General features: G+C 43.3%; 1 long non-coding RNA gene across 1 annotated transcript in view; it reads right to left on the reverse strand.

The window, feature by feature from the left end:
• Positions 1 to 25201, reverse strand: part of LOC138513014 (uncharacterized) — a 502796-nt gene that overhangs the window by 59555 nt on the left and 418040 nt on the right. The window contains exon 3 of the long non-coding RNA XR_011281651.1: positions 2351 to 2439. This is a non-coding gene — a long non-coding RNA (uncharacterized lncRNA). The remainder of the gene's footprint in view (positions 1 to 2350; positions 2440 to 25201) is intronic.

The raw sequence follows: 25201 nt of genomic DNA on the forward strand, positions 1-25201 counted from the left end.
ACTGTAGACCTAACATACAAAATAGAAGACAATGAAGATTCTAAATGGTTTGAATTATCTCTCTACCTTATAGCAGAAAACAAATACGAAATAACTGACCCCTTAATACTTTGCAGTTACTGCACTACAAAACCTGACAACAACCAAACTCCTTCATGTGCTATCACAAATAATTTGGAATTATTCCCACTACCAAAACCCCTACAACAACTCAATTTATATGAGAGCACCGTAATTCAAACAGTGCACCCCTTTCAAGCAATAATACTCCTTCAGCCAAAAACAGCAAAATTACCTCCCTCTGAATTGGTGAAAGGCATTTGTGGCAAAATAGTGTATTTACCATTAGATCTAAAACAAAATGTGCACACTCTGGGAGTGCAACGTCCAATGGAGCAATCTTTAATCATCTTAGTAAATGGTGTACCTACAAAAGACAAAAAAAATATTTGGCAACAACTGGTAGACTTACATAAAGTTAGACAAGCCTTGTAATATCTGAAAGACAATAATGAATAGCACAAAGAAATTAATATTGAAGAAAACCACTGAAATAATTCAAGAGTCACCAGAAGCTGGTCAAAATGAGCTTCTAGATCCTGCTACAGTATCCAATACTTTAGACCATTATACAATTCATCCATAGCACTCTAATGACACCGTAGAAGATGCACTAGAAACGTACCAAATGCGACATACAAAAGGATCACCAATCAGCATATTGGAAAAAGTATAGAAGCACATGCTTTTCCTCTACTCTTTCCTACTGGCAAAGGAGGAAGTTACGATGATAGACCTATTCAAATAACAGCATCAGAATACCGCTTGTTACGGATGTATTCTGAAGATCCCAGATTTAGACAAAATGTGGAATACATATTCCACCTACTCTTTGAAAGTGAACTAGCAACTTTATGTTACAGAGTTGCACACACATTAAAATCAGGATCCCACTTTCAAAATATGTCGGCTACACAATTATTACAAAAAGTCCAACAAAAAGATGAGGTTTTACAATCAAGTATTACAAATCTATTAGCAAACATGCGTGGTACTAAAGAGTACTGGTTTCGATGTCATGGAGATGTACGTTGTATGATAAGAAACCTTGGCCCACTGTGACAATGTGGATGTCTTACTGCAGAAACTGCTTTCATTTAATGCAAACCGGACCATAAAGCCTTATTGAGGGGAGATATGAAAGCAGGAAGTAAAACATGTAGGACCTTTCCTCTAACCCTGTGTTTGGTTTCCTAGGAAACGGTGGGCGACGAGGAGGAGGTCGAGCCCAACGGTCTCAGCTGGGAGTATTAATTAACTGTTGGAAGACGAGGTGGCGAGAGTCCCGTTGCGCCGTTGCGCATAGTTTGGTTAAAGAAGTTCAATAGTAATATAGGTCTTGTTCAGTCGCCGGAACAAGAGTAGCTGTTTCGCCCAGAGAAGAGAAAATGGTACCGCGTACAGTGTTGTGAGGAGGCGCGGATCGCAACAAACTGTTCCCCGCCAGCGGAGTGAAGGAAAGAGAGAGACGGTCTCCACGACGAAAAGTGAAGGTATCGAGCAGAGTCCGGAGGAAAGGTTTGAGGTCCGGAAGCAAAGGAGCAGCGGACGAGTACTCGTTCACCGATCGGGTGAAAAAAAAAGGAGAGACGCCGCTCGCAGGTAACCGCTCCGTATCACGAGGAGGAGTCAAGGGCTAGGAACCACAGGGAGGCCGGCAAAGAGAGCAGACAGGCTAATTTAACCTAAAAAGGGAGCAGAGACTCTAAAAAGGGGTGAAGTTGTATCCGTAAGGAGGAGTCAAGCACTACGATCTATAAAAGAAGTTTACATAAGGAAAGAAATAAGGGGAAAAGACGATGTGAGAACACAAAGGAAACAGGGAAAACTACACTAGGGGGAAAGTTACAACCGTAAGAAATATTTTAAAAGAATAAAACAAGTGAGCTTCCTCAAGTGTGAGAAGTTAGGGAAAAGAGAACTTTAATAAAAAGTAGTCACTTCGAAACGAACTTTTGAAAGGAAACAGAAGCCAGCAGTGTGATTGAGAAATATGCAAGCCAACTGAAGCTCTGCAAGTCTATAGAAAGAGACAAAGGGTAAACTGCTTGAAGTCTGAGGGGAGGACGAGGACAATTGAAGTCTATCCGCTTAGTTACAAGCTAAACAGAAAAGCCAAAGGAAAGACCCTTTCAGAATAGAAGAAGAGAAAAGACAAGAAAGGTCAAACAGAGTAAATAAAATAATAAACAGAGCTACAAGGAAAGGGAAAGGAAGAGAGGCAAAGACAGGAGTTAGGATAAAGAGAACTAAAGAAAGGACTATAAGGAGACTTTAAAATAGAACTTACCCAGGTAAACGTGGCCAATCAAACGAGACGATCCTCTCCATGAAGAATTGCTGAACACGGAAGCAGATGTATCTTTTTTCTGTTTTGTTCTGAAAAGAAAAGAATTTCGTCAATAAAGAATTGGGCTCTCTTTCAGTCCAAAGAAAAACTACTTACTGGCTGAGGTCTCGTGGTTCTTGATCATTCATACAGTGTAATCATTAGATTATCACACCCACCCACTTGGTTTGTTGTATTAAGTTGTGCAGAATATGCATGGGAGATTTACATGATTTCCTACGCATATCAAACAAAAACAAAACAAACACAGATATACTAACACCTGGCGAACTTTGTTCTCTAGATCCTGTTAATGTTTCAAGATATTTTCACCATCGCTTCATTGCTATGCTACACTTTATTTGTAATAAAACTGTTCCTCCCCTCGGAAAAGTGCAACACTTCTTTTGGAGAAAAGAATACCAAGCCAGAGGAGGACCACATATCCACATGCTTTTATGGATTAAAGATGCTCCTAAATTTGGTCAAGACAATGACGCCACTGTGTTACAGTTTATTGAAAAATATGTCACTTGTGAAATTCCATCAGAAGCAACAAATAGTGATCTTCATGCACAAATTTTACAATTTCAAAGACACAAATGTGGCAAATATTGTTGTTGCAAATACAAAAACAAAGGGAAATACTACACCAAATGCCTCTTTGGTTTCCCTAAACCGGTTACAAAAACAGGTCAAGTAAACAACTTCATGTCTTCTGTTAGACATAGTGTTAAAGGTAAATCACCTAAAAATATATATTACATAAAAAGAACAGAAGAAGAAAAATATATCAATGATTACAATGCAATCATTGCCCACTTATGGAATGCAAACACAGATGTGCAGTACATTGCAGACAATTCCACTGCAGTTGCACGATGTGTTACAGCATACTTAACTAAAGCAGAAAAAACAGAGCTCCAAGACCTCTGGAATGACCTGTCATCAGACAAAACATTGTCTCAGAAGTTATACAGCTTGGGCATAAAAATGCTCTCCCAGAGAGAATGTGGCTCCTATGAAGCAGCAGATTGTTTAAATGGTACGGCTTTGTATGGAAAATCTGAAAATATAGTATGGCTAAGTCTTGGTCCTGATACAACTAGAAAAAGAGTTCTAAAATCATACGACGATATAGAAACAATAACCAAACATGATCCCAACAGCCAAGACATTTTAAAAAACAATTTACTGGACACATACTACCCAAACAGAAGTACCACTTTGGAAACCATGTGTCTATACCACATAGCCCAAAACTTCACATACAAAAATAATATAAAACCAGATGAAAACAAAGGTAAATACAGAGTGTCAAATTGTGAAGGCAGCTTAGTACAACTCACCAAACCAAATTTAATTAATCATATCAAATTGTCATTAAGGACTCCTCAACATAAAGAAGTATATTACATGTCCCTGCTACAACTCTTTAAACCATGGAGAAAAGAACAAGAAATACTAGATAACTATGACTCCTATGAAGACGCTTTCAAAGCAAATAAAAGCACTATAACCGATGTAAACTTTACACAGTACAAAACAATGTTGCACAATGAACAGCAACACGAAGAACTACTCCAGGCCCAACTAGATAAGGACACTCCTGACAGTAGTCAACCTTCTGTAACAGGAAGCCAAGAACCACTGGGAGAGTCACTAATAACAAATGAGGCAGAATTAGCTATGACAGAATTAGAAAACACCATGTGTCAGTATGAAGATAAAGAAGATTTAACTATACTACAATCAAAACTAAACAATGAGCAACGTAGCATTTTTCAAGAAGTAACAAAAGAATTTGCACGTGGTGTACAACATGAAAACAAATAATGCACCTGCCAAAATTACAAACCTATACTACTGTACGTCAGTGGTGAAGCTGGTTCTGGCAAAACATTCTTAATCAAAATCATCAGTAAATTCCTTTAACAATTAACAAACAACAAATTGTCAGCTGTGGTCACTGGCCCCACAGGTTTAGCTGCCTTCAACATAGGCGGTGTCACTTTACACCAATTACTACTCCTGCCAGTAGAACACCAAACCAAATTAGACTATTACAAACTTTCTACACAAGCTGCAATGGAACTACGCAGAGTATTAAAACAAATGAAAATGTTACTAATAGATGAAGTGAGCATGGTCTCCAACCTAATGTTGGCTTTGATTCACCTCAGATTACAAGAAGTACTCACAAAAACTTTGTAGAGCTCATTGGAGGCAAACACATTATTGTTTTCGGAGATCTTCTTCAATTGAGACCAATGAAAGGTGAGCCTATGTTTAAAAGCTTAGGACACAAACTCTGCCGTAAAACTGTTGGCAGCATTGGAAATGTCAACCTTTGGCAACATTTCCAATACAGAGAATGAACAGAAAACATGCGGCAATCTCCAGATCTCACTTATGCCAACATCTTAAAAAGTATTAGAGTTGGTATATTATGTCAAGAAGCACAAGCAATATTGAAAACCCAGCACATTCATGCACTTTATGGCGATAATGCATGTGCTACGGATGTTATGGAACAATTAGCCCACACAAATTTCAATTGTATGGCCTTAATGGCAACTCTTGCAAGCTGTTTCAAATTCAATGAAACAATGTTAAAAAATGAAATGCAACCAATAATTGAAATTAGCGCCACAGACAAACTAGACATACATGGTATGACACTACCCATGTGTGAACAAGCCACAACGAGACTAAACAGTTTAGAAAATTCAATCTCTCCACACAGCTGGATTGGAAAAAATATTAAAATTATCTTTAAATTGCAGAGTAATGCTTAAACGTAACCTTGACGTGGATCAAGGACTAGTTAATGGAGCACTGGGTACAGTTGTTGGCTTTCAAACATACCCACGTGACAACAACATTCAGTTTGTCAATATTCTCTTTGACAAATTTTCAGAAGTGAAAAGGATAGGACGCTCAACAGCTCAATTCCTTCTCTTCAAAGACATGTATGTACGCATGTATGTACGCAGAGAACAATTTTCTCTAACTCTTGCATACGCAGTCACCATTCATAAATCACAAGGTCTTACCCTAGACAAAGCATTGATAGACATTGGTAACACAGTCTTTAAAGAAGGCATAAGCTACGTAGCACTATCACGGTTACGTACACTTGACGGGCTATTTCTAATCAACTTTGATGAAAGTAAAGTAAAAGCTGATATTCCTTGCATTTTAGAATACAATAGACTTCGTTCACTATACACCCCCATCTAAAAACATATCCTGTTCCACAAAAAGTAAAATGTTCTAAAAGAAAACTAAATCAAACAGAAATGCAACAGGATGTAACTGCAAATCCTCCAAAGAGAATAAAAAAACCTAATACTTCATCAAGTACCACAAACAAAAAAGAAACTATTAGGGCAAGTAAACCAGGTACTTCTTCAAAAAAGGAAGACAAACTAAAAAAAAAGCACTCGGATACAGAACTACCTGGTCCATTTAAACTTTCAAATGTAATTGGTGTAAATTGCTATGCAAATTTCACCAATTGTTGACAACATTTACTTACACAGTACAGACCAATTGTGTTTGCAAATGTTAGTACTTCATAGAAACGCAACAAACAATCCTGACAATAGTGTTTATGGAATAAGACAACAATTGGACTACTGTGCTGAAATGGTGAAATTCACTATAAACTCACAGGAAGATTCACAAGAATTTCTAATGTACCTAATTGTGAATCCGTTCCATTTCAGCAACTTGTACAAAATGCAAACCATGGTAGATTATGTACTACCTGCAATTCGGATAATCACTCCACCTTACTAATACAAACACATAGTAAATACGTAATACTAATGCTTCTACGTCACAATGCAGATGGTACCAAAAACAACTGCAAGCTGACTGGATTCACACATGGTCAAGTATCACTTGGTAAGAAAACCTTCACAACAATAGGTATAATCTACCACACAGGAGCCACAACCAATGCAGGTCACTATACTGCATATATGAATTTGGATGGTTCGAATGTAATGATAGTAGCATTACTCTAAAGCAGAGATTACCTGCAAGTCTTACAAATGCTTATTTAATCTTCTTAAAACCAAAATGTATTAACTAAACTGTACTTAAACATTAACTAAACTTCTATTAAAAAACTATAAACTGTTACAATATGCCAGCAGCTATATAACTGCCCCAAGATTCTACAACAACTAAACAGATAAATGAATACTACTAAATTATATTAAAAAAATAGATAGTTAGAATACGCCAACTGGTATCTAACTGCCCCAAGATTTTACAATAACCAAACAGATAAATCAATACCACTTCATTATAAAAAACTGTAAACAGTTAGAATATGCCAACAGGTATCTAACTGCCCCAAGATTCTGCAACAACTAAACAGATAAATGAATACCACTAAATTATATCAAACAATGAACAGTTAGAATACACCAACTGGTATTTAACTACCCCAGGATTTTCAATAACCAAACAGATAAATCAATACCACTACATTATAACACAAAATAGACATTTAGAATACGCCAACTGGTATCTAACTGCTCCAAAATTGTACAATATCCAAACAGATAAATCAATACCACTTCATTATAACAAAAAAATACACAGTTACAATATGTCAACAGGTATCTAACTGCTCCAAAAATCTGCAACGAGCCAATATATAGAGCATTAGCCAGAAACAACACGTGAACACTGAAAACAAACAAACAAATAGACTGTAGCATAACAAAAAGGGTTTTTTTTAATCCACCATGGATTTTCCTTTCTCTCACAGACCCAATGAGCAACAAACACAGAAACTGAGCAAATTGCACAGTACACTGGTTTGTAATCTACTAAATATGAGGGTAAAAAAAATGTTGATTATTCAATGTTATAAGTCGTTACAAAATACCAATACTAACATGATCTTTTCTTTCATCACAGAAATGAACAAGAAATACATGTACTCCAGTTACTAGACCAAACAGTAAGTATATTATAATAAGCACAACCATCGCAGCAAATCACACCCATAGTGACTTATAACTTTGGTGCTTATAAATTTGGTCTTGTCCATGCACCCAAGACTATAGGCCCTGCCCACAACCACCACAGCATATCACACCCATAGTGGCTTATAACTTTGTTGCTTATAAATTTGTTCTTGGATCCCAAAATTATAAACCATTATGGGTGTGATATGCTGCGGTGGTTGTGGCCAGGGCATAGAGTCTTGGGTGTATGGCCATGTGGCCATGCTCCCAAGACTCTATGCCCTGGCCACAACCACCGCAGCATATCACACCCATAGAGTCAAACATTTTAACTATGCCATATGGGCACTTTTAATGTCCACAGACATGATGAGTGTTCTTAGAACAGTTTCAACTTGCCTACGAACAGTACGTACAGGCATAGAGTCCTCAGGATACCCCCATTTTGTTTATTTACGAGCATCCCAGGACACATGATGTGTTCTTAGAACACTTTCAACTTGCTAGTGAGCAATACGGACAGCGTCCTCAGGACAACCCCATTTCGTCCATTTACGAACATTTCAGGACACTGCATGTGTTCTTAGAACAGTTTCAACTTGCCTGCGAACAAAACTGACAGGGATACCGTCCTCAGGACACACACATTTCGTTTATTTTCGAACATTTCAGGACACCATGTGTGTTCTTAGGACAGTTTCAGCTTGCTTGCGAACAATTCGGACAGGGCTAGCGTCCTCAAAACACTCCCATTTTGTTTATTTATGAACATCCCAGGACACTTGAGGTGTTCTTAGAACAATTTCAACTTGGCTACGAACAGTACGGACAGGTATAGCGTACTCAGGACACCCCGATTTTGTTTATTTACGAACATCCCAGGACACATGATGTGTTCTTAGAACAGTTTCAACTTGCCTGCGAACAAAACGGACAGGCATACCGTCCTCAGGACACACCCATTTTGTTTATTTACGAACATTTCAGGACACCGCAAGTGTTCTTAGAACAGTTTCAACTTGCCTACGAACCATACGTACAGGCGTAGTGTCCTCAGGACAACCCCATTTCGTTTATTTAGAACATTTCAGGACATCCTTGTTGTCTGCGGACAAAGCAAACACAACAGGGGGGTCTACCACCTAAATAAATACAACAGTTAACCCATCTCTTACTCCCCCACCCTCCCCAAACAGTCTTACACACCAACACACTCTACTAAATAGTATTTTCCCACCAAGTTTCACTGCGCTGTCCGCGATGTCCGCGAATCCAAGATGGCGTGCGTTCCCGAAAATCTGATGCGCTTCACGCTCTTCACCGTCCAATCAGCAAACATGCTGCATGTCCGCGGACATGACGCAAGCCGGTTGCTCAATCAGGACACTGTCCGCGGAGCGAACAGAGAAGTGTGTCCGCGAACCGAACATATATATAACTAATTTTTTGTGACCTACTTTTTGGTCATTTAAAAAAAAAAACTACTGGATGGATTTTCACCACATTTGTAAAAGCACGCTTTTGGGACCAAGCCGCTGCTCCTGGCCCAAATTTGGTGAAAACGGTCCAGCGGTTTGGGCTGTAAGCATGAGCAAATTTTTTTCCCCATTCAGTCTATGGGAAAAAAAGAAGTTTTGGGACCCCCCTTATAACTTTGCCCCCACGGACCAAACCTCACCAAACTTTGCAAAAAAATTCAGAGTGACCCATATACTGTTTTTTACAAAGCTTGGTGAGGATTTGTCCAGGGAGAGCAAAGTTATAAGCCACCCAAAAAGGGCTCTTGCTATGGAAACAGCAACTTTACCATAACTACACAGCCACTACTGTGGCTGTGTAATATACATAGATATATATATACGGACCAAGAAAATCAAATTGCCATTACATGTACTCACTCAGATTCTCCATAGGGTTAACCCGGACACATACATGATGATATTTTCCACAATGTTCAGAAAGGTTCCTCCTGCAATGGCATACCAAGTTCCAGTGTATGTTTCCATATTGATGTTATTCCCATTTGTGATGTCATCTTTGATGTTCTGGGTGTTAGTCTTAGCAGTGCACGGTGGTGGTGACACGAGTTATGGTTGCTTAGGTTAGCACAACTGGTGAATTTCTGGGGTTTTTCAATTTTACTTGTAACCATAACGTCCCTTTACCAAAGTGTTTTCATTGAATTTCATAGGTTTTTACCAGACCCCTCTTTCTTTTGCTACAAGTTCCTTATATCATACTCACCTCCAATGTAGCAGCTGCAGAGTCTGCGGACAGTACAAAGGTCCACGGACAACAGGTTGCATCAACACAACCCAGAAGCACAGGGGAGAACATAAAATTGTGTACCCTTCAACAAGCAAAAATCTATACATAAAACAGCATTACTTATATTTACTGCACCCAAATATACCTTTTCGTACAATTCAACATTTCAAAATCTTAACATTTTTCTTTCATTTAGCACACAATATTAGGGAATGCACCAAGCACAAACCATAACTGTTCACCTCATATTATCAGTTTAGTTCAACTATTCATACAAACGGAGATACTCCAGGAGCTCATTGCAAAATAACCTCTTACCAAATAGTAAGTACACTGTATTTATTTCTCTATAATTACCATCCATTGTATAAACATTTCTCATAAGCAAATATCACAATTGTTTTATTTTGACAGAAATGGCAAACACACTTGAGTGGCTAGAAGAACACTTTCGCAAAAATAAATGAGTGATGAAATCTCTAATGGTAAACAATACATATTTCAATATAAACAAACAATGTAATTCAAACAGCGCTCATTGAAATAATAACTTGGCGACCCCAAAGTGATATCAACACCCCCCGTACCTGAGGAGGTATCCAAACGGCCTCTCCGGAAGGGCCGTGCACACCTACAGCAACCAGCCCCAAAACGCGTACTCCCGAGTGGCCCTGCCGGAGCAGTCTTTGCTGGATCCTGCCTGCTCTTTGTAGTGGGGTGTGGCCCCAAGGAGAGGTGTAGGCTGGTGTTGGAACCGCATTAACGGAGGAGTTCGGGTGCACACACACATGTGAGTATAGCCTGCAAGGGATAACAAAGTAGGGTCAGATGTATGGAGCAGTGTGAACAGTGTGAACATGCAGTGATTGAAATTGAGTGTCGCATATTTGTGGAGTGTGTTTATTGTTTTGGCTTTTTATGAATTTTTAAGGAATATTAAGGAAAAGGAATACAGAAGAGAAGGAACCTCCCTGAGTGAGGGGGGAAGGTGGCGCCACACACATTGTTTAAGCAATGAGGAAAAACACAAGGATAAATATGATCTCTGTATAATTAGAGAGCTCAGTAATAGTAGTGACTATTGTTTTAACTTGTTATTTTAGTTTGTTTTGTTAGTGTATTTTATGGTGTAGGAAGGAGACACAGGAGGGGTGTGTACGTGTTGTGTGTGGGCGTGTGAGGAGAGCATGAGGTGTCGGTGTATTTAAAGAGCTCTAAATGGGAGTAAAGGGGTGGGGGAATTGAACTGATGATTTTGTATTGGGGTGTTTTGCATTGTTGACGAAACTGAACTGTTTATTCCTTGAACAAGTTATTATATAACTGTGGTGTAGCAGCATAGGCGTAGCCCCACTACCAGACCCACTGGAGATGCGACTATGGGGTAGAAACACCCCTAGAATACATATACAAGGCCCTGCCATTGTATTGTGAAAAGATCAAGAAGTACCACAATCAGTGGGTGACGGAGACTAGAGGAGGGGGAATGCCCAACTCCTGACCAGATCAGGGCTCTTTTGTAGAAGTGTGTTGGAACATATGTCTACCTTCCTGACAGCAACATATAAGTGGAGACGGTTGCAGAACAGGAGGGAAGTATTGAACCTCTGGAAAATGTTTGAGGATACAGAGGATCCAAAGGGGGAAGGGGCGACACACAACAGTAGTAAAGATGCAGGCTCAGGAGAAAATGGGAAGAACTTGGAAGGGAAAAAAGGAATATATCCGCTAGAAACTTGCCCAGGCAGGATGGTAGCAGCACCAGTTACAGCCCAACCTCCCCCTTATGTCTCACCTCCGAAGGTTACTGCCCACACCAGGGTGAGTGCAAGAGTCCTAGAAATAGCACTGGCATTGACATGGACAAAGTTAGCCAGGCTAAGAGCAGCATGTTATATAACAAAGGCAGATATACCCATGCCACCTATGGGGGCACCAGTGCAACCAGTGCACGATGAGTGGAAGTCGGGAGACTTCTTATTTGGAATAGACAATGCACCCATAAGAACCGTTCACGTAGAGCGTGAAGGAGAGGCAGACAGCTTGGACTATGAGAATGTAGGGTCACAGAGAGGAGGTGAGGAAACTGGAGGGAATTTGATGAAACCAAGGACAATGGGGAAGGCCATGCAGAGCAAGCACCCCAGCGCACACCAAGGTTAGAACGTTTGTGGGACAGAAGATGAGAGAGAGATTTGGCAGGATAGCATTAGCAAAAAAAAAGGGAAGTGTGACTAAAGGTGGAAAAAACAATATGAAAACGCGAATGCCACTGATACTCAAGGGAGAAGGGAGGCCTCACTACGTACCCTGGGCGCAGATGGACAAGAATAACCTCCTTAAGGCACTCACACCACTCACAGCAGTGGCAGCAGGGAAATGGATATATGCTTTTGAAGAAAAACACTGTAGGGGTGCTCTTAGCAATAGGGGGCATTAAAAGCTTGTTAGTGGCCACAGTTGGGAACCAAGCTGAAAATGTATGGTTGAAAGCAGGGTACCCAGGAGTAACACTGAGTAATGATGCCCTTGATGGAGCCTCATTCAACAAGGTTAGGGCCAGGGTATGGGATGCGTTGCGGAGGGCATTCCCAGACACTCCAGATTTACAATCCATCATACAGTGCACTATGGAGGATGTTGAAGATGCTGCTCAGTTTATTCTCAGGGTCCAAGAGATGTGGATGTCAGAAACGGGGAACGCCTCAGACCAATCAACCCCCTTTTTCTATATTATAGTGAAACAGGGCCTACCCGAAGAAGTACAGAAGGCACCCGATAAAATAGCGGGAATAGAGGCAAAAGAATGGCCCAAAATTCAAAGCATTGTGCTCCACCATTGTAAAACAATAACAGAGTGCGAGAAAGGAATGATTCAGAGGCGACAGACTGAGGAAGCGAAACTGGTCCCAAAAAAGTTAGTCAAAGTAGCTGTGGTAGCCACAGGGCCAGCGCCGGCACAGACAGACGAGATAGGGTACGCCCCTAACGCGGCAATTGCAAGAATAGCTGCAGTTTGGACTGAAGGAGGACAGGGACAGTGGGGCAGTAACCCGCAATTGACAGGGCCACAGTGGCAAAGAGGACAGTAACGTGGGTGAGATGGTTTTGAGGGTCGAGGAGGGGTGGGTTTCGGGACCTGGGCCAAGAGGATGGGGAACAGGGCAGCGCTGGACATGCAGGAGGTGGAGGCACTTTTCAAGAGAATGTCGGAGTAGACATGGTGTGGGATACAATTACAATCAGCAAAATTATGGCCCTTCACCTTGAGGAAACCCCCAGGGGCCACCTCCCAGAATGACCTCAATACCCTATGAGATCCATCAGACTAACATACAGCTACTCCTGCAGATTCCCAGCCCTTTCCAACCACAACACCCACAGCAGGCAGTTCAGCATTATCAATCTTGCACTCACATAAAACAAGCAGAGAACAGGAACGCCTTCGGCAGCATACCTAATGGCACAGTGGCCCTGTTTCAAGGTGTTACAGTGGTAGGGGGAACCCCTTTCTCGTTCCCTGTGGCAGACACATACCCTGACTAGGACAGCCCACAGAGAGCACTTGCATGTGCCGGTCCTGTCAATAACCCTAAATTCAGTAGAGGAACCGTTGGTGGGGGCAGAGATAGGGAACACAAAATTCATCTTTATGGTGGACTGAGGAGTTGTGCATCAATAAAGGTGACTTCCCATTATCAGGTGTTAGGAGCGGACCCCCTGTCTGGCCGAGCCGCTCTGGGAGCCCGCAGGTGCAAACTCATGCAAGGCCTAACTCCTTCCCCCTGCCCAATCAAGAATGTCAGGTCCACACAAGAGGCACGGAATTACTGCGGTTTATTAAAGCCAAAGCACCACAGGGATCACATACATGGAAGGACGTCCACGCATCTCTCAGCGGCCACTGCCTCGCAGGCCAGTTTTGATAGCATCTGACGTCACAACTGGCATCACTCTTGGGAGCTGTCTCAAAAACCTATCTTCACTCGGTATAGGCTGTTGAGTAGTAGGTCCCATATAGGAGCCTATAGAGGTGCGTTGTTATTGGACGAGGTAGTGTCAGGTGATATGCTTTGCCATTCCCAAAAAGGTGTTACTTGAAATTTTTGTTACAGTGAGCAATCCCCATGGTTGGTCGATGACCCCCATTGTCCACCTCTAGGGTCCTTGGTTTATTGTCTTATTTATGTCTTATTTGTGTATTTATAGTGTGCTTAATACCCAGAGGTTTCTAAGCATTGGCCCAGCGATCAAACCTGTGTTGCTTCGTGTCGTCCTGTTTCCAAGGCAAGCACGTTGCCGCTGAGCTATCCTCCCAGGACAAATGGATGAGCCACGAGCCCCCAAGCCTGGGACAACTCTGTTCCCAGCCTGTGGAACACCTGGGAATGGTGCCTTGTGCAAGTATGTGTCAGTGTCATAACTGTGTGTGGCCCATAGCTGCAATGAACGCACTCCAGTTCCCAACACAGAACAGTAGCATGGCTGTAACGACTTTGTTGCCCCTATAGTTTGCAGCTCCTCAGCTTGGCCAGATCACGTGCTTAAAGACCACATTTGTGAGCCCAGGATCTGCGACTTATTCTGTATTTTGTCAGAGAGCGCACCTCTCCTGCAGCCAGTGTTTTCTTTGGTTTAGAGGGACGAATGTCAGTTGCAACATTGAGACCTTGGTGGCGGCTTCACTCTTGCCACAATGGTTCTGCTTGAACAGCATTCTGTTAGGCTTGGGGTCCCTTTCTATGGCCTACTAAAATTCCTAAGCCATGGCCTGGCTTCTACTGTGCACATCTTCGTATAGCTTGTAGGTTAGTACGTTATGGCTGTCAGGTCTAGTAAGTGCTCCTTCCACACCATGGGGTTACTTGCATATAAGCATCTGAAAGCATGTACATGAACTCTTCTTGCGTTACCGCGATGATGTAGCAGGCCTAATGACAAAATAATAAATGTGCACACAGTATATATATGTCACTGTCCTCTAACTACGAGAGCTGTATACCTGTGTTCTTCATGTAGCCGAGTGTGTGTGCCTGTGTCCAGAGTGCGCGGATAGCATGTGTGCTTCATGTCTGATCTAGCTAAGTTGTTGTGGCGTTTCTAACGACCAGTGGCTTGGTGTCTGGTGTTTAGTTGAGTCTATCCATATAGCTGTCTCCAGCTCCGTCTTGTTTCTCTTCATTCACCCTGGGTAAAGGTCACACTGCTGCAGGGTTGTAGGGTCTGCTGGGAGGGTATCTTTCATGATAACTATCCATTGTGGGAATGGATGTAAGCTCATATGAACAACAGCCATATTGTCGCAGATGCTTCTTTCTGTTAGAGGGTCTTTCAGGATGGAAGGCATGTTCCGGTTCTCCCTCTTCGTGGGCAAAACACTCAACATGCAGGGATTCTCTGGTGCTGTTTTAACGGTTCTGTACACACAAGACTTGGATGTAAAGGTGGGAGGGAAGGTCATAAGGGCCCCCCTCTTATACTCTGAGAGCATTCCTGTCAACTTGCTTGGTAGGGATCTGCTAAGAAAACGAAACATGACAATCTCATTCACTGACAGCGGTATCATCTGTGCCACACCTGGCATCTGTTCTATGAGAGCAATGCTCATGATACATGCCATGCCATGTGATGTCGTGGTACGAGGCATCCCTGCCAACCCTGACATGTTCATTTACAGCATTACAGTGCTCACACAAGCCATGCCCCAAATTACCAGAACTTTCTGGAGAGTACCCACTATTTCATTTTTTGGCCCGTGGTGTCCCCGGTGTGAGTAGCTGGCACTATATTATCCCTAGACCTAGAAGGGCTGTTGGTGTCTGCCAAAGGAATTGTGGTCTTAGGTACTGATACTCAGGGATGCCAGTGGTGCACCTTCTTATGCATTGGCCCTACTATGTCCCTTAAGGAATTGCCAGATGCTGAACCTTTTAAAGGATGACAACAATGACAGGGAGTTCATACTCGAAATATGCATACCCTTTGAGATTAGGGTACCGTACTGAAGAGTCCAAAGCCCCCTCATGGATGTTGTCAGACCACCCCCATTCAGCCAGGCGGAATTACAGCAGTTTCCATCACACTTATGGATAACCAAGCCAATTGATGTAAGGATGTTGAAAGAAGTAACCCCAGTAAGAATCACGCTAAAGGCTGTGGCTTTGTTATCCGGTTAAAGCAATACCCATTGTCGAGGAAGGCAGAGGAGGGGATCAGGGAAACGATAAAGGTCTTACTACACCAAGGGATCATATTACCCTCCACCTCACCATGTAACACGGCCATGTACCCCATTCAAAAGGTATTAGGGGCAGTTGGAGGATGATCCAAGATCTCCGCCCCCTCAATGACGTAGTGCAGAAAGAATCTTCACTTGTCCCCAACCCGGCCTCCATTTTGTGCAGTATCCCCAATGAAGCAACCTATTTTACAGTGGTCGATTTGATTTGAAGAACGCTTTCTTTTCAGTACCCCTGCACCCAGACTCACAGTACCTCACAGCATTTACCCTTGACGAAAGCACTATAAACCCACTTGTTTGCCTCAAGGGTACTGTGAAAGCCCCAGGTTATCCAACAGAATATTGCATGAAGACCTAGGTAACATGCAGGTGCCCAGCACAATAATCCAATATGTAGATGATATATTGGTATGCAGTGCCAGTGAAAAGAACTGCTGCAGGTACTCCATTGCACTGTTGTAACTGTTAGTGTGTACGGGGTACCAGGTAGACAAGGCTAAGCTTCAGTATTGCCAGCAGGAGGTACTCTACCTGGGAAACTCATCTCTGCAGATGGAAAAAGAATTATCTCTGACAGGGCAGCAACAGAGTGTGCCATTCCCTAGCCGATTACAGTGAAAGACATGCAGACATTCCTGGGGTTATGCAGCTACTGCAGGGCAAGGATTCTTGATTATGCAGCATTCACAAGGCCACTCTCACAGGGCCTCATAGAAGCACAAAAATAGAACGGTAAAATAGAATGGTCCGCAGCCATGATTGAGATTTTCAATGATCTAAAAGAAGTGATATCAACAGTCCCTGTCCTTGCCACCCCAGATTACATGCAGGAGTTTTACATATTCACACACTCGAATGGCACACTTATGACAGCGGTACTAACACAAAAGAGCACAATGGGCCACAAGCCACTGGCCTACTACAGTGGCACATTAGACTCTGTGATGCAGGGACAGTTCGATGCGAACAAGCTCTCACTGCTGTGACCTTTGTGATAAAGAATAGTTCCACAATTGTGATGGGGTGCTCAGTGACCTTATATGTGGAACACTCAGTGTTTGCTATCATAGAACGTTCCAAGTCCACTCTCACCACGCAGTGGCATCAGTGTATGTGATTGTTCTCTCAAGCCCACTGTTCACGTTGTGAGGTGTAAAACAGTGAATCCGGCCATGTTCCTCAGAGAACCATGCAATGACGAAGACTTGCAACAGCATGACTGTGCAATTTATGAAGGCAAGGAAGGTGATATCCCCAAACCCAAAGGCAGCCCTTTAGGGGAAGGCAAGATGCTTTTTGTTGATGAGTCAGCAACAATTGACCAAGACACAGGGCAGAGACATATTGGGGCGGCACTGGTGCGCTTAGAGGCGGATGACTATGAGACACTAGTAATGAAAAGGTTGCCCATGCACTACTCAGCCCAAGCAGCGGAACTTGTAGCACTTATTGAGGCACTTAGGGCATCCAAGGGTGTTATGCCACCATTTACTTGGACTCTGCATACGTCAACACAACAGGGCACACAGGACTTTCACGCTGGAGAAGGAGGGGCTTCAGGCGGGCGGACGGCGCACCAGTGCAACATGCCACAGTGCTTAATACATTCATTTCTGCCCTCACTGAACCATCTGTAGTGGCGGTCATCAAATGCGCAGCACACACCAACAACACTGATGAAATCTTGTTGGAGAATGCAGTGGCCGACATGGCAACAAAGGCTGCAACATATCTCCCAGTGCCCACGTCTGCTGAGTATGTTATCACAGCAGTCACCATGAGGCCAGAGACAGACCCATACAGATCCCTGCATGTAGCAGAGATAATTGAGCTTCAGCGTAGGGCACCACATGAAGAGGGAGAAATGTGGCTCAAACATGGGTGCGCTCAGTCTCCAACTGACCTCTTATCGAAGCAACAACACACTGGGAAAGCCTGTGGAACTACTGCACACAGTTATTGGGTGGTTGCACTACCCTTCTCACAGCTCCAAACAACATATTGCAGCAGACATCCAGAAAGACTGGTCTTTGCCTAATTTTCAGGAACACCTCTCAATGATGGTTGTTTAATGCACCACCTCTCAAGTGTTTAGTACAGGGATGACACTCCAGACATTGCAAGGTACCCTGCCGCATCCCATCGGGCCATTCCGCGAGCTGCATATTGACTATGCAGACATGGGGGAGAGATGCAATGGAACTTAATACCTTATTGTGGTGGTGTGCCCGTTCTCAAGATGGGTTGAGGCCAGTCCTTACGTCCACCTGGATGCCAAATGTGCCGCAAAATTCCTTGAACATGAGGTATTCCCCCAATGGGGTTATGTGATGTTCTGAGATCTGACAACGGCACCCATTATTTCAATGAACTCTTTAAAGAAATCACAGCACTATTGGGAATCAAACACTGCATGTGTTCCATTTATCACCCCCAAGCAAATGGTGTTGTGGAACGGATCAATGGACTTCTCAAGAGCAGGCTTTCTTAATTGTGTAACACCCTCAAATAGAACTGGGTTTACTGCCTTCCCCTGGCCCTGTTCCATTTATGCAATCAGCCCAGCAAGGACCACCACCTCTCCCCCTATGAAATAGTGACTGGCAGACTCATGCAGACACCCATCACCCCTGTTCGGAGGGGATCAGATGCCCATGGAGCTGCAACCATCCTGGGGGAGGAATGCAAGCAATATTTGACACACCTAACACGTGCGATCAAGTGGGTGTCACGACAGATGGCACCGTCACACCCAGAGGACACACAGCACATCACAGTTCCACCGACTGAACCATCACCCACCCAACCATTGTTGCCGGGGGAGCTGGTCAGCAGTTTTATAAGAAAATTTAACAATCCCAGGTTCCATGGGCCCTACAAGGTTGTGTTTTCCACCCCTCTCGAGGTAAAGATGAAAGGGCTCCAATATTGGATACACCTCTCAGATATTGGCAGGGCCCCACCTAATTCCACACCAACCACTCAAAGCTAATGCAATGAGTCTACCTTATCTTACTTACCTCAATGCTGACAATATGACTGCATGTACAAGAGATATACAAACATGCATTGCTGCTAAAGGCGTGAGCTATCTAAATTAAAACTCTCTCTCTCTCTTTTCCTTTCTCTCTTTGTCTCTCTCTCTCTCTCTCTCTCTCTCTCTCTTTCTCTCTCTCTCTCTCTCTCTCTCTCTCTCTCTCTCTCCTTTCTCCTTACCACTCTCCAGTTCATCCTTACCTTTCAGACACCTCCCCGTAACCACCTGCCCTTTGCTTTACCCGTTCTTGTTCCCACTAAAGGTGTTGCAAAGATGAAGACTTCAGGGTCAAATTGTTCATTGCCTAGTGAAAGAAACTAATTAGAAGTACTAGGATGCATTATTTTCAGTGCAGCCTTCACTTCATGACCATTTTGTTTACTTTTCTCATGTTTCTATTGGGTATATATTGGGCATCATCTTTTATCTGGGCAAGATATCTAAAAGAGGGGGGAATGGGAACTGGAACTTGAATGAAAATGCACCTTTCAATTTAACTATATTAACCCCAAGCCTGAACCTGAATGAAAGCCTGAATGAAGTGTATCCTTTAGTTTAACAGAACGATGAAATACAACAACATATATGTACAATACAACCCTAACAAATGACAGCAATACCTGTATGGCTGTGTGTACCAGCAAAATGTTGAAGTATTACTTCTAAATGTTAAACAACCTTCTGTGTAGTGCAAATAATAGTGTGAGCAGTAGAAGTAGATCAACAAAAAAACACATAGCACGCCATAACAGAATGAAAAGAAAAGCGCGTAGACTCAAATATTATGCATACCATGGCCTATACCTGTATGGGGTTGAAGATATCCATCATCCCGAGCACTCAAACAGTTGGAACTCGGACATGAGTGCAGTGGGAAGGCGAACAATTAATAGCAGTTGCTATGTGTGCTTCTTAATACTGCACACATCTGGGGCATCCAAGGTTCTAGTACCGCAAGAAGTACCAATTATAGAGGCACAATGCCTAATTCATCATGCGCTATGTAGGCTCAGAGGCACTTTCCAGACCCGTAACATCCATCTACAACTTGTCGATTCAGATGCCCAGAAATGCAAAACCAGTCTGACCACACAAACTGTCTAAAAAGGCCCTACTTGGTGATCGAAGGAGAAAAATACAGTAACAACAAGTGGCACGAAACAACCCCACTTGTAGAGCTGAACAACTTCTAGGGTTTCCAGAAAAAAACGTGGCCCTTGTGGAACAAACATATGCACAGATATGGACAGAGCACATCATGAAACTGACATGGATTACAGCCATGGAGAATCCAGAGAAAGTACACCAAGAAAAGACTTATGAACTGTACTTTTTCAGTGAAGGAACTGTCTTTGTTGGCTCAAATGAACAGTGCAACAGAACAGTGTTGATCCCATATCTCAAGAAGGGCACCGCAGCGCTGATGGACTACTACTGGGTGTGTGGCCAACAAGCGTACCTCCCACCCTCCTGGAGGGGCTATTGTTCACTAGCTACACTACACTCAGCCCTTTTAGTAGTCCCAGAAGAACACTTGAAAGAGGGGCCACAATCTGATGACACACCCTCAATGCCCCCAACTATCGCAGCACAGCACACGCTGCCACCACCAGAATTTCGCATGCTCCATGACAAAGAACCATATGGCCAACTGCGAAGGAGGTGAAGAGCATTGAACACCTATCAAAAGACTCATCAGAACTGCTTGAACAAATACCTGAGGAATATGAATTGTTTAACTCAGCAGAGACATTATTCACATTCTTATTGCTACCTGGTGTGCAAGCACAAACCAATGCCAAATGGCTCCAGTTTGTGCGTTGGGAGCTGTTCCAGTTGGCTAATGATACCCAGCAAGGGTTCAATATTATAAGGGTCGAGCTGCGTGCCCGAAGGCTGATGACGATGCAGAACCGCTATAAGCTTGACATGCTTACAGCAATGGAAGGTAGTGTTTGCAAAAAGATTGGAAGTTCATGTTGCACATTTGTACCTTCTGAAGATGCTGAAAATGGTAAATTTTCCCAAGTTATCACTGCAGTGCATGATCTAGGGGCCAAGATGAAAAAGGAAGCTAGTGTCCAGGAAGAATATTGGTTTTCACTCACTTTTAGTTGGACCCATCCTGGCTCGTATCATTGGTGAAGATGTTGGTGCCCATCATCCTGTTTGTCCTGGTCATCTTCTGCACATGCCAGTTGGGTGTCCGATGTTGTGCCAAAGCAGTTCCTAATAGCGCAATGATGATGGTCACAATTGGAATTGCAAAAGTACCTCATAATATAAAAGAAAGTAGAAGTGCAGTCTGATCATCCCATTCCCCACATGGTCCCTATCCCCTACGGTGATGAAGATGACTGACTTTATCACACAATCATTGTCCCTCCAACTGACCCCAAAAATTGCTAAGAAGCATGGGTGGACCTGGCAGGGGCTGGGGGCTGCATTTATATGACATGTACACCCGAAGAGTATGTGCGAGCAGGAGAAAGCTTACGACATGTGTGTAGGGCCTGCATGCCGATAAAGGGAACACTCCCCTATGATGCTGCGGTGAAAAGAGAAAATGAGCACAAATACGGGAAGGATTTTGTTACTGCAGAAGTAATAAAAGGGGGAATGTTGGGATCGGAATTAGCCTATCCCACCCCCTAAGTGCTTTAGAGTGAGGCGAATCCCATAGGCAGCCGTGTGATGTGTTACGGCGTAAAACTATGTTAAGAAACTTGGTATGGATATAATGTAGCGAGAATAATAGATGTGTAAGATCTAGTGTGCACATAGAAAAAATGACATTTTGTAGCTATGAGAGAGGCATTGCCCTGAATGGCAGCGCGGTACAACTTTAGCTCATTGGACGAATCCAAGTAGGCCCAGAACACCAAGACGGGATGAACCTGAACAGCCAGTTCTCACGGAAGCTTCCCCTCGTACCTTCACTGTTGCAATTACTCAGTATCACTGAGAGGAATGTGCCCTGCAAGGTCTGAGACAAGACCAGGGTCCTTGCAGCACCCGTTCTTCACAGCCAAACCATCAGCATACCCCCACCCAGCCACTAAGAGTAGTGGCCCACATCACTAACGAGGTCCAAGAGCACCTGCATTCCACGATAGTGAATGACCCCAGCCCCCAGCCGTAAAGTGAATGATCATAAAAGATCTGAGCATGTACAACCATTTCACATCTCCACATATATACATACTTTGTACTGCGAAGTACAGGTAGGGATATATTACAGATCAAAACGAGAGTGGAGGCCTTGGATGCAAGGGGTGTGATAACAACAAGCACAGAATGTGTGGGTCAACGTCAGGGCTGGACGGCCCCACCGGGACACCGGGACATCCCCCGGCAGGCCTCTGGACATAGGGCTTCTTTGCTGGCGAGGAAGGATACACTAAAGCATGCACCGCTGCCTCGCATGAATCCGCCTGGGTGGTTTCGTGGAGTTGGCTGCCTGCCAGCTGCCACCACCACGGTACGCTGGTGCTGCAGCCAGGGACGTCATTTGGGGGTCGCCAGAGGTCGCAAATTGCGACCTCTAAAAAAATATATTTATATATTTTTTTTTTTTGTAATGCAACCTCCTGGGCTGTGGACAGCACCATGTGACTCTTTAATTCTGGAGCGGCTAGCTTTCTTGTTCAGGCCCCTTAAAAAAAGGAGAAAAATAAGAACATGACGGCCACAAGTCAAACACTTTCAGCACTGAACCTAAATAAGAAGGAATAGGAATGCCAAAAAATGTGTCTTTCTGGAATTCTATACAATAATTGCTAGACTCATTAAAGGTTTATTTCAGGCACACTTCAGGGGGTGAGTCACTGATTTAGTCTGTTCTCAAACGCCTCAACTCAGCCTTTCATCCTTCTGAGGTCGATAAATGGGTACCAACACAGGTTGGGTGATATTGGGTGTATATTTCTTCTATGTAAAGCCCTTAAGCTTATGTGCTATATAATAACACATCATTATCATTTGGTCATGGACGTCTGCATGCAATCACAGTAATTTGGTAATATGGGCCTAAACACACTGATCTTATTGATACATATGGCGATCCATTCAGGTATGAAATGTACATCACATTATAGTGATATCGTAACCATATTTGTCGCAGTGTACAATGCTATGTGATGCCACTTCCTGTTTTCTCAACGGGTGAAAGGTCGTGTTCCATCGCTTCCCGCGATATCACTTTGGGGTGGGGTCAAATGACATCACTTCCTGTGATGTCATCAGGGGGTCAAGGGTCGTGTGATGTCATCTCCGCTACCCCAGGCATTTTGGTGAAATGATGTCCCTGGCTGCAGCTGCAAAATGTTTTCTTTTCATCGCCCCTGCGCGTGGGCACTGGCCGGAACAGAAACTGCACGTGCCCGGTGCCATGGACACACATTGCGCAGCAGCGCAGGTCAGGACAGGTGCAGGGCAGGTTGCAGGCAGCAGCCAGGCAGTGTCAAATACTTGGTGTGTGCCACTGATAGGGCAGCGTTGGTGAGGCCTTCCCTATATTGCATGTGACATGTTAGTGATGTGAAGGTAAGATAGACCGACGCTTGCTTTATTCTACTCAGATATTGTGCATTACAATTAGAATTAAGAATGCTAATAAAATGTCTCCATTAAGCACAAGATTGTATCACTGCATTTATTGGTTCCTGTGCATTCTTTTGTCAAGGGCTGAGCACAGGAGTGAACGGGTCAAGGTTGTAAAGTGCTTTATTTTCCACCCACCATGCTATGGTAGCCTGTGTGATAAACCTGTAATGTTGGAGGTTTTTGCAAACATTTTCTTTCCTGCATGCTGTGGCTTGTCTCGCACATATATTTGCGCTCAGTCGTTCGCTTGGTTTTACCTTGGCCAGGTTGGCCCAACAAATCAGTGGCTGTTGACTTAGCGCTATACCTCCTCTGTGTTTGTGATAGACAACCGTGCCAGCATTGTGCTAACTAATACTCTGGGGCCGAAAGACTTATTTTATTTCCACTTTACAAATGCGAGTAAGGAAAAAAAAGTTCGGAGTTGACAATCTCAAGCAACAACCGCATGTGTCTGTAGCCAAAACGCAGCAACTTTCCTTTCTCTCGTAAGTGTAATCACGTAACCAAATGTACACACCTTATCAAACAAAGTGTGGAATTATCATCTTTCTGCTGATAAGACATGCAGCTTTGATGTTCTTTCTAGGAAACATGGCCTCTCAAAGACTCCAGAATAGCTATCTCAGGAAATACCAAATGGACAAAATATGCTTTTTTCATAAAACCACAAAGTCACGAAATGTCTTATTTTAGGGAAATTATACTTCCATGCGTCTTTCACCGGGGACAACCCGGTAATTTGGGAACTTCTTTAAAACGTCAGAAAAGATGCAATCGTGACCCGTGGTGTTTTTTTGTTCAGGAGGGTGGTGGTACTTTTGACATGAGCACACTTGTTGAACTCAACAATGTGTAGAGCAAACGGAGTCTGAACCCCGGTCCTGTGAGCAGTGTTTAAAAACCATGGCTAATGCAGTAAATTTGGCACATGTCATGTCTAATGATTAAGCCGTGCTCCTGTGTTTCTGCTCAATGCAAACTGGAAAAAAAGAACCACCTCTTCATGCATAAGCAGTCCATCGGGTTTTCTCTACTATAGGGTAAGTGGGAGCTGGAGCAGAGAGTTCCTTTTGCTGGGATTCTTGTGCACAGGGCGCTTCCAGGAGTGGCGATTGTGTGGAGATGGCTAGTAGTGCTACTGCTTCTGCTGTCTCTAAAAGTGAAAGCAAGCAACCCCAAATACCAAGCCTGAGCTATGATTTTCTAGCAACAAAAAGCACAATCCCAATACTTTCCAAACTGGTGTAATCCTAACCCAAGCAAAATAAAAGAGGTGATGGCTGGGAGGTTAAGAATTCATTTTAACCTCTGCCATTGCTCAGGGCAACCCTCCAGATAATTGTTCTTCGTCCTGCAGGCCATTTCAAAAGGGGAAAGATCATATGCAAATCAGGCTTAGTCCCACCCCAAAAGGGGCAGTGCAGCCCAAACTGCTTGGTGACATCCCTTCTGCACGAGACCACAAGAATCCCCAGACATGCTTTGGCCTTGTTGTGCCTCATCAGTGAGAAGTAGCTTCGGTGTCTAGGTCCAGCAGGCATGGAACCCACGTCTGGGCATACCCGTCCCACTTGGGGTAACTAAGAAAAACAAATGAGGTGATTGGTGGAAGGTTTCAAATAAATCTTAACCTCTGGTATTGCTCTCATAATTCAAACCGCCCACAT

This window comes from Ambystoma mexicanum, chromosome 12 (assembly GCF_040938575.1).
Source record: "Ambystoma mexicanum isolate Mex_15411 chromosome 12, UKY_AmexF1_1, whole genome shotgun sequence".
In the NCBI taxonomy this organism is placed as follows: Eukaryota; Metazoa; Chordata; class Amphibia; order Caudata; family Ambystomatidae; genus Ambystoma; species Ambystoma mexicanum.